At 37.6% G+C, this 9340-nt stretch overlaps 1 protein-coding gene across 6 annotated transcripts in view; it reads left to right on the forward strand.

Annotated features, from left to right (window-relative positions):
• LOC108712238 overlaps positions 1 to 4370 on the forward strand; it is a 36490-nt gene extending 32120 nt beyond the window's left edge. For all 6 annotated transcript variants that reach the window (XM_018254448.2, XM_041561477.1, XM_041561489.1 and 3 more), the window contains one exon: positions 1770 to 4370. The gene's annotated coding sequence lies outside the window, so the exon portion shown is untranslated. The remainder of the gene's footprint in view (positions 1 to 1769) is intronic.
• Positions 4371 to 9340: the final 4970 nt, after the last annotated feature.

Here is a 9340-nt window from a genome sequence, read left to right on the forward strand (position 1 = left end):
TTATAAAGGTGAACCACCACTTTATGTACAGAAATTGGTTATTTTAACAACCTGACCTCACCACTTCTGGATGGTGAACAATAGATGTGGAATTGAGCGTTGCATTTAGCAGCATATAGTGCACATTGAAGCTATGCTAAACTAGATTAGGGTAAGCTTTTCTAAAGAAATGTGTTTTAATGTCCACTTTTTCAACCTTTCATTAACAAAACCCTGTTGCCAAAATAAGTATTTTTATAACAGGGACATATTATCAAAACCAGCTAGTTTTCTTTAAATCTGCTAATGAAATTGGGGTTTACCCAATGTTGGGTCCAGCACTGCCCCATGAGAGAACTGGTCTCCTTCTTGATAACATCGACAGCATAAACAGGAAGAAGATGGAGAAGCGCCAGTCCTGCGCTTATTCCATCTCTTTCTTCCTCATTTGCATAACATGGATCATATTGACAGCCAATTATGCAAATGAGTGAAGAGGAGACACCTCCCACTAAACGGAAGCTTCACATGGGAAATCTTAAAGGAACAGTGATAAACCTGCAGGTAAGTGCTGACTTCTTTAAAAAAATATAATGGAAAGTACTTAAATACTTATTTTGGCAATAGGGATTTGTTAATGAGAAGTCCACAATAAAGACACCCCCTTTTAAGATATCTGTTGAAGGCAGAGAGATTGGAAGAAAGTCAGACAGAACATAGGAGAGAATTGTTCTTACCTTTCTCTGCTCCAGTCTATTTTTGATTCCAAAGTACTGTGAATGTTTCCTGAGTACTAGCATTGTATGCTATTTATTTATTATTGGCTCTGCACTTAAAGGGGTTGTTCACCTTTAAAATAACTTTTAGTATGGTGTAGAGAGTGACATTCTGAGACAATTTGCAATTGGTTTTCATTTTTTATTATTTGTGGTTTTGAGTTATTTAGCTTTAGCAGCTCTCCAGTTTGCAGTTTCAGAAATCTGGTAGACAAGGCCCAAAAACCCTAGAAACCATGCATTGCTTTGAATAAGAGACTGGAATATGAAAAGGAGAGGGCCTGAATAAAAAGATGAGTAATAAAAGGTAGCAATAACAATAGATTTGTAGCCTTACATAGCATTTGTTTTTAGATTGGGTCAGTGACCCCCATTTAAAAGCTCGTAAAGAGTCAGAAGAAGAAGGCAAATAATTCAAAAACTACAAAAAATAAATAATGAATACCAATTGAAAGTTGCTTAAAATGATCCATTCTATAACATGCTAAAAGTTAACTTAAAGGTGAGCCACCCTTTAACAAGTTCTGTATGAGGGAACCCTATCCCAGAGACAGGGAGGGTAATTGCCTGAACAAATGTTGTAATATGAAGCATGCTGCCCAGTCTGTGTTTATTTGCTGAAGTGGTAATATTGACCACTGTATACCCACATTGACTACAATCAGCTTGGCCCATTTTAGCAAGACAAACAGAGGAATAGGTCAGGACCTGAGCCAATGAATTGTCTAATAAAAGATTTTAATAAAACAAATTATATGAGTGTTGCCCAAATCTATACAGGGGTGCTCCATATCCCAGAATGAAGGATGCTTCAATAATTCTGTGTACAGGGAATTATTGTCAATTTGATAAATGACCTGTGTTTGCTTGTGTTATTTTATCAAGTTCACAAACTGCAAATGATCATTTTGCATATAATTTATGAAGTAAATACCATGTCAGCAGTTGTTATCATGCTGTTGTAGTCTTTGCCTTCAGTGCAAAACTGAGACTTTGTTTTTCTACTATTTACAGGTTCCCGGTAGTAAGATTTCCCATCCTTCATCTTGCTGGAAAAGGACAATTCAATGCAACATTCTTCTTATTACTAAAATAACAAGATTGTACTTAATATAGTGAATGCTAAAACAAATTTATGTGTAATGTGTACTGTTGATGAAGTTAGACATAGCTTATTCTGCCCAGTAGCTTTAAGATTGTGTGTTATTGTGGTAGTGGCAGCAGTACAGATAAAAATTAACACAGCCTCACTAGTCTTTTTGTTTTCCAGTTACACTTCCAGAAAAGTCTGTCTGTGCAGTTTGTAATATTTTAACATTTACTTAATTTCTGACAAAAAAACAAGGAAGTACTTCAGCTGGAATTATATATTACAATTATAACGACCCACATTTTAATGCCAAAATACTTTGTTTTAGCTGACAATGGAAGCTGGAATTGTTTTTATTGTTTAAATAAAGCCATATTTTTTCATTCATTTAGGCTATTGTAAATGCAGATGATGACAAGTAGACCAAAGCAAATGTTTAAGTGGGGCCCTGCCCTAAGCATTAAGTCTGCCTTGGGCAACACATTTTCCAAATATGTCTATGGAAAGCCCTTCGTCATACTCATAATATACTCATAGCAGCTGTTGAACTAGAATCCTGGGAGCCAGATGCACCCATATATTTCATTGTTATTATTATTTTTTGCCCCCTCGAATACCAAGCCTCAATGGCCATACTGATACATACACTCAATAGCCATACTGATCATTCTACACAAGAAGGCATCACTTTAAACATCTTTACCTTAATTACTACTTAAAATTGATTCATAAATTAGCCCAACCTTTGCTTATAAAATTCAGTACATTTTCCAGTATTACCATCTTTATTTAAAATGGAACTTGAAATGCACATTTCATTTTTATCTTTTAAAAATCATTAACTTTGTTTTAGGTAGTATTTGTAGTTATGTGTATAAAGTGTGAGGATTGAAGGTTATTACTGTAATATATTACTGCATATTTGCCTTTGTATACACTTGTAGGTGTGGAATACTTGAAGCACAGCACCAGTCTGTGTTTAAAATAAAAAGCCTTTATTCGATACACATGGCAACAATCTGGATACAGCAACGTTTCAGGCCTTGTTTGGCCTTTTGGTTTCAAGCTTACACTTGTGGGTGGTCTACCTCAGGAGAGGTTCTTTCCACATCGTTTTCGTAAGCTTTTATTGATGATGCAATCCTCTATTCCCAACTTCCTGTATAAAAAAAAAAATAATTGAATTGCAGTGTTTTCTTAAACATGAGCAAACTAACTGTAAAAGAGACTGTACAGGGACAGTGCCTCCATCTATCTGGGTTAAATGGAGGCACTGGCTTGGTTCTGACTCCCATTAGGAGAATGTCCCCTTTATTATGCGGTGCTGTCAAATCATCTTCTGTCTCAGGCAGCTTTTAGGATGCGTGATATCTAACCATCTATACATTTAAACACCTCAGTGATACTATTTCACTTTTCAGTTTAATATTTATTTAGAATTGCACATTATTTAAATATCTGCACATTAATATATTTTTGACATGTTTGAGTATTTTTTTTATAGCACAGTCACAACTGCTCCAGACCTTTTTATTGGTATATCACTGATTAGCACTAGGTGGTGGTTGTAGCATGACACTGGGTGAAGTGTGTGACAATATATTAAATACAATAGTGCACTAGAATTTTCTCTTTATAGATGTCTGCAAAATAGGAACCATAGTTTATCAAAAGCAGATAATGTTAAAGCTCCTGTACTGAATAAATCAGAGTTCAGAGAGTGAAGAATGATGTGCACCTAAAATGTTAAGATGGAGGCATCTTCAGGGACAGTGCTTCCATTTATCTGTGTTAAATGGAGGCACTGGCTTGGTTCAGACTCCCATTTGAGAATGCCCCCTTGTGGTGCTGTCAAAGAGATATCATTTTCTGTCTCAGGCAGCTTTTAGGATGTGGGATATCTAACCATAACATAGTTTGTAGTTCTAGGAGAAGAGATCATTAACTTTCCCCTGTGTCAATGAGAGCACTTCCCGGCAATGTCTGTGAGAGGTCATCCTACCATTGCATTTAGTAAGTCACTTATTATTTATATGCTTTTAAGCATGAAAAATACCACATCACATTTCTCTATACACTTAAACACCTCTGTGATACAATTGCACTTCTCTGTTTAATATTTATTTATATATCTGCACATTAATATAAAGATATTTCTTTGAGTCATTTTTTTGTAGTACATTCACAAGGGGACTCACTGCTCCAGTCCTCTCCATTGGTATATCATTGATTAGCACTAGGTGGTGGTTGTAGCATGACACTGGGTGAAGTATGTGGCAATATATTAAATACAATAGTGCACTAGAATTTCCTCTCTATAGATGTCTGCAAAATGTGAATCATAGTTTATCAAAAAAAGATATACGGTAGTCACTTTCCCTGCATCTGTCACTCATTTATAAGTAAAGGAAAATAATAATCCTTCTGTGGACCATGATGACACTTTTTTTACTACTAATTTGCTCATCTTGAATCAGTGTGCACAGGGCTCCTCAGTTCAATAACTGGATGATGCAAGCAAAATATCATTCTCTTTGAGGGGCTGTGCTTTCACAAGCCTGGAAAGAAAAAGGAAGTACTCATAAAATGTTTTCCTTGTCCATAACTACCACCAGCATTGACAATACTGTAAACCAAAAGATAAAATACACACATTATCAAATTAATGTAAGTTAATGTTAAAGGAATTGTTCAGTATAAAAATAAAAACTATGTAAATAGATAGGCTGTGCAAAATAAAACATGTTTTTAATATAGTTAGGCAAAAATGTAATCTATAAAGGCTGGAGTTACATGATAACCAGACCACTACTTCCTGCTTTTCAGCTCTCTTGGTTTACACTGACTGGTTACCAGGCAGTAACCAATCAGAGGCTTGAGGGGAGGCCATATAGGTCATATCTGTTGCTTTTGAATCTGAGCTGAATGCTGAGGATCAATTACAAACTCACTGAACAGATATGTACCATGTGGCCCCCTTCAAGTCGCTGACTAGCTCAGAGTTATAGAAATGAAAAGCAGGAAGTTGTGTTCTGGCTATTATGTTACACTTCCAGTCACTCCAGCCTTTATACATTACATTTTTGGCTAACTAACTACAGTATATTAGAAACATTTATTATTTTTTATAGCCTATCTATTTACACAGTTTTTCTTTTCACACTGAACTGTTCCTGTAAAACTCCTGTACTGAATAAATAGGAGTCCAGTGAGAGAAGAATGATATGCACCTAAAAATGTAAAGAAAAGCAAAGATGGAGGCATCTTCAAAGTACAGCAGGAATAGGCTTTGGTACCCAAGCTCATTTTAGTTCTCTGGCTTTTTATCAGGAATGTGGGAAGTGTAACTTATCACTCAACATTGAAGGTTTCCTATGCCAATAATATGTTATTGAATGGCACAGTTATTCCACAACCAGGGAAGGCATTTTTATTTTGAGTGCAAATTATTTTCTGTTTTTGAAAATATGGATGGAAACTGCTATTATAATTCTTGCCTTAGTAGAGTCAATCTCGCTAAATGTCTGTAAAACTGTTCATCTAGTGATTATTTTTAGATTGCAGTGATCTAGTAATGGCTATTCTCTGTCTCTGGTTTTGACACATGCACAGTGAAGAACATCCCAACCAAAACTGGTTTCCACATTACGGCGCTGTCTGTGACCTTGATGGTTCTGTAAATAACAATACACTGATGCCTTGGTTTCCCAGTTAATAAGTATTGTCTGTGCATCTTTGTATTGCTACTTTTTTACTATTCCTGCAGCAGCACCACTTTTTATAAGTATTGTTTGTGTGGGTTTATAATTAAGCTTTTTAAAGTTTTACTATTTCTGCAGTATTTCTTTTTCATAAGCAGAGCTAACTTATTTTCATATTTTTGTACAATTTCTACAAAAGAAAAGAAAGTCTTTCTCAGGTTAATGTAGTATAGTAAATTGTGTTGTTTGGAAACTCTTTCCTGAATGTTTTGTTGTAAATGGTAGCATTGCTGTTGTATTAAAGTAACACTCTTACCAGAATTTAGCATCTTGTTTTCTGTTTGTGGAGTGACTTCCTTTTATGATAAAGGTGTTTTATATTGTAAGCTGCGGGATCCATAACAGACACTTTTCTTCTCTTTAAGACATTTTATTTACAGACAGGGGTGACCATTTCAGGATACAAAACAAATCATAAAAATAACTCCTGCCCACTGGGCTCTACCTTCACACATGAAGAGTTCCCTTTCTAAACTGGGCCCCTTGTGGACTACCAGTAAGTAAACACATAAGTTGGGGGTTACCCCTGTACTCACTGTTCTCCTGGGGGATTGCTCAGCCTCCTGGCTTTTCTCAGACAAACTCTGTGTCACTAGGTCTTGGCTCTCTCTGCACCTTGTAGTGGCAAATGGCACCCCAGCCCCTCTGGGAGTTCCTCACACAGGCAGGTGTCCTTCCTGGTCTGTGTCCTGCTCTGAGATACATTCCTAACAGCCTCACTAGAACTAAATACCTTTCCACAGGACAGCCTTCCTGTGGAAGGTGAGCTCTAAGCCATGAGCTGGACTTCTGGATCAGAGTACCTGGCTTGCCTGTTCTTTCCAGAATACTCCAGCTTCCAGGACCTGGCCACCAAAGCCTTTAAACAGAGAACATATTCTCTATTATTAACACCCTTCCTGGTGCCTTCCTCTTCCACTAAGGAGAACTTAAAGGGAAAACACATATTTTCCCACATTGTTTTGGTCACTTTACCACAATATATAATTAAAACATATAATGAGTAATCAGAATTTTTCTCAGACATGAAAATATCAATCCCATAAACACAACATCAAGTGAAAGACTTGGCTTTGATCCCCAAAAAAAATTCTCAAAGAAAGATTTATTCACCACTTCCCCAAAAGAATTCTAAAAACAATGACTGTTTTACCTGTGACACGCACCTTGTTCCTAGTCTCTACCCTAAGTCTGCTAAAAAAACATTTAAACTTTGATCCAATTTAATTGTTTTACCACCAATCTTTATTCATGCTGATTAGTTATGACCAAGTACAAGTTACTGTCTTATTAAGCTCCCCATAGACGCAAAGATTTCTCTTGCCGAACGACCGATTTTAGCAAAGTCCGACCAATCCTTCGAAATTATCGTGAAGTTATTGGGATTCGAACGATCGTACATCTTATGATTTTTCAGCCAACATCTGTCAGGAAATTGATCGGCCAGGTTAAAGAATCTTTGTCGGTCCCAGTGCAATCTATCTATGTTTGCAGGGCCAAGCAGGCAGCTCCCCTTTGTTTTCCTGGCAAATGGTCTTTTTAGTTGATGGACAATTCGTACGATCGTTCCGAGATAAGCGTGGTCTCACAATGACGATCGGATCTTTCAACAATCTCAACATCTATGGCCAGCTTTACAAATAAAAAGGGGGAAAATGATTTGCTTATGGTGGAGTCCTTGGTAGATGGCCTTCCTGTAATTTGGAGCGTTCTTGATTACAGGATAAGGGATGCTGTCACGGACACGGTACTTCCAACCGCAAGTGACTTTAGGTGTGGCTATCAGGGGTCACTCACTCAGTCTCTCACCCACCTTGCACACAGGTTAGACTAACACAAAAGCACCCCAAACACCAACCAACACCCACAAAACTCATTCGCTGCCACCATCTATCATTCACAGGCGATAGAAACCTAATGTGACTATTCCCCTGTTCTCTATAACAGGAAATAACCCACAATACACCAATGCATTAAACACTCTCTCACTATAGTCAGTTAGTTCCTACTGATTCAACAAGTACTTCAGCATGCAGAGGGTTAAGGCTCACAGTTACACTCTTTCAGGCTAGGTTCGTTTAGAGCACCAAAGACAATCTTATTAAATTCTCTTTAATATTATAAAAGGTATAACAGTGCAATATACAAAAAGATTCTACAAAAAGAGACATACATTCAATAAAACAATTACAAACAGTTGTAAAATAAAAGGGAAAACATGGAAAACCTATACTTAACTCCAAAGATATAGAATTCCTGGTCCTGGAGGCAAGGGGAAACAAACGGGATAACTTCCAATCGCAATTGGTCCTCCAAAGTAAATCCAAAGTTTAGTCAGAAGAGCTGACTATTTATTAGTGATTTTAGGGCATCAGGTAACTGCACACTCCCCCTCCCTCAGGAATGTAAGGGGGCGTGGCCTAGCAGGACACAGATTGAGTTTTCATGACCTCCTGTGAGTAGGAACTGGACCAAGAATATAATGACCATAACTCTCCATTGGAACATAGGAGAGAGATGATATTATTTTCACTGGTTATTAATTCTCTCAGGGATTCCATGGATACTAAACATCAATACTGTGTGACCTGCACCTGCCCAGATATTCACATCTGATAAACAGAGTACCAAACCTAGTCATGTTTGGACTCGTTGGAAAGATGAAATTGCCTTGAACCCATCACCAGTTTTTTATACTGTTGGTACAACAGGTCTGGGTTCTGTGGGGATAAATATATTTGAGTATACCTTAAATGTGACCTTCACTTCACCTCTGAGGGTCTTGCTGGGAACTTTAAGTTCTCAATCCTTGGGCTTCCCCCTCCCCATGGAATGGCTCTTATCAGCCAGGGCATGGAGGAGGGCATTACAGCTCTGACCCCTCTGACCAAAGTGAAAAGAGGCCTGTTATGTGTCTGATTTAGATGTTGACAGAAATATTTCTCATGATACCTTGGCCTGTTTTATTAACTATTACAGGCCTGTATCATGACAGATGCAATGTATATTTTCCTTTTAGGCAGGGTGGCCACAAGCTCCTTATCATAAGGGTTCCTAATTTATCTGTACACTCAGTGTAGAAGTCAGAAAAGTGCAAGGCCTAGCATGAGTATGTAAGGATGACATATGTCTACCAACCAGCTCAGTGCTGCCCTGAATACCACTTTCAGTAGAATTATTATTGAAGGTTTCTTGTAATATGTAAAGAGCGATACTAGAAATGCTAGTCTATGTATTCCTCTGTATTAAGCACATATATTCTTAGGGTGAAGGTGCAGACAACTGTAGAAATGAGCATGCACTCCTGAGGCACACTGATGTGGTAAAACTCGATTTTATTCCATGAATTAAAACAACCTCGTCCTAACGCGTTTTGTATCCAGAGATACGTAACATAAAATGTGCCTATGATTACGCATCTCTAGATACGAAACGCGTTAGGATGAGGCTATTTTAATTCATGCAATAAAATTGAGTTTTACCATATCGGTGTGCCTCAGGAGTGCGTGCTCATTTCTACAGTTGTCTGCACCTTCAACCCAAGGCAGGGGTTCGGGGCACTGCACCTGAGCCATCACTTGATACCGGTGAGCGGGAATCACACGTTTATGCACCCAGGTCAACCTGTTTATCGGGTGAGCCATGGCTACATTTGTTTGCTGATTTAATTAATTAAATACTTCGAGGTCTGTGTTTTACTCATCCGAACAAATAATTTTGTATAGTCAGCATTT

This window comes from Xenopus laevis, chromosome 1L, assembly GCF_017654675.1.
Source record: "Xenopus laevis strain J_2021 chromosome 1L, Xenopus_laevis_v10.1, whole genome shotgun sequence".
NCBI lineage: Eukaryota > Metazoa > Chordata > Amphibia > Anura > Pipidae > Xenopus > Xenopus laevis.